Source organism: Pinus tabuliformis, chromosome 3_1 (genome assembly GCF_031772625.1).
Source record: "Pinus tabuliformis cultivar Carrire ecotype Pingquan chromosome 3_1, CPIR1, whole genome shotgun sequence".
Taxonomy (NCBI): domain Eukaryota; kingdom Viridiplantae; phylum Streptophyta; class Pinopsida; order Pinales; family Pinaceae; genus Pinus; species Pinus tabuliformis.
In genome coordinates, this window is record NC_142301.1 from 450,930,310 (window position 1) to 450,932,235 (window position 1,926).

Genomic DNA, 1,926 nt, shown 5'->3' on the forward strand with positions numbered 1-1,926 from the left:
GAACTGCTTATCCCACTAAGGTGTGGTAGCTACCTTAGAAACAAACAAAGTAAATCTACTTTCGTTTTTCCTTTATGAAATATAGATGAGAGAAGAACAAAGGAGACCAACCTCTGTCTTGCGCTTGACTCCTAGTTCGATTCATCTCTCTTCTGATAGTCCTTTGCTACTTGCTTCCTTGTACACCCAGATTCACAGAGTACCTGTAGAATCAGAGTAGCATAACACTATACAAGAACATGGATCTATAATCATAAACAATCTAGGATCAGATGTAAATTGACCATACAAATGCATAAAACATAAATGACACTTGAGTATGAAGGAAAACTTGAATAGCTTTTATTGATAATCAAGAAAGAGCCAAGGGAGTTACAACTAGTTGTTCTGACCTAACATCATCCTCTCAGCAAGTAAGCCCTTCTTCACCTCATACAAATCTTAGATCACCCAACACTATGATGTTGTCTCAAGAAACCAACAATAATTCCTTACAAGATGCAAAATTACAGCTTCTGGATCTCTGGGATGAGGGATCCATATATAGATATCTGTAAGGGAGATGAGTCAGCTTGTGATTTGATTAGTGTCTTCCCTCTGATAGTTCTTGCTTCCACTTGGAGATTTATGATCTCTTACTCATCCTTGGTCGAATTCAGAGAGGCAAGTGTCACAGGAGAAGTTTCTAGAAGATTCCATGCCTCTCCATCTCGCGGAATGACACTGCCATTTGTCACTTCTCGCCCATCGCACCCCATAGAAGGGATTTTTGAAATGCAACGCACCCACAAAGTGTACTTAGGTGAGATGCAACACACTTTTCCTATGGAGCAGGTGAAATGATCCTGTTTTGACCAGTTCTGAGCAGTTTTTCATGGAGAACTTCCGGGAGAAGCTGTAATCAGTTGACCTTGTTCCTTTAGGGGTTAGAACAAAACTTTTAGGGACTTAGGAGCCCTTGTTTTATGGACATTTTATGCTTGGGGTTGCAGTGCCCAAAAATGTCTATAACAATATGGAAAAAGAAAAAAAGTAAAAACATTTGAAAATAATGACTCCAAATCAGACATTTCAATTTAGGTACAATTTCTCACTGTAAAATGCATATGAATCATTTCTAAAGGATGAATGAAAAGTTTCAAAGAACTAGGTATGTACTGCTAGAATAGGGAGAAATATAATTGAGTACAATTAAAAATGCTAAATCAGGGAAATCAATGAAAAGATGCAATGTTCAATTGTGAAGAAGCACACCGTGGTTCTCTCAAGACATCAAGCATCGCCCGCATACAATCTTAACCAGAGGAATCCATATGTCATGCTATTGAGTTAGAATGTTATTTGAGGGGATAGGGGTGTCAAATTGAATTGATGATCTAGAGTCACATTCCTAATTGCTTACGGTAATAAAATTTGGAAGCTATGACCATCATGAAAAATAAAGGAGAAATATAGATGGTTTATATCCAATTTCATTTTCATGAACAAATATATCTCAATTCACTCAAGTAGGGAGGAAGTTGATGGGAGTGCTCTGTAGTTCCTTCATGTTTTCTGTTCATGCATCTTAGCTCAGTTATATTTTTTTTCTAGTTTTTCTCCATCACCATACCTTATGTTATGGGTGTATGCCATGATTTTTTTGGTTATGGGTTAAATATTTAGATAAAATGGTAGAGAGGTTGATTTTTTCCCATTGGCCTTGGTACTACTATAAAAATAAACCAAATATAAAGACCATTCTCAAGGTTCTCAGGTGATTACCATAGTGCACTATCATTGGCATTTGGCATTGGTCTTAGCTTTCCACAACAATAAAATTAAGAAGTGAAACTACATTTTCATGGGGCCATCTCATTTATTATATTTATGCACATTGAATAACAAGGTTCTCAACATGACAGAGAATTGTTGAGGAACACTTAT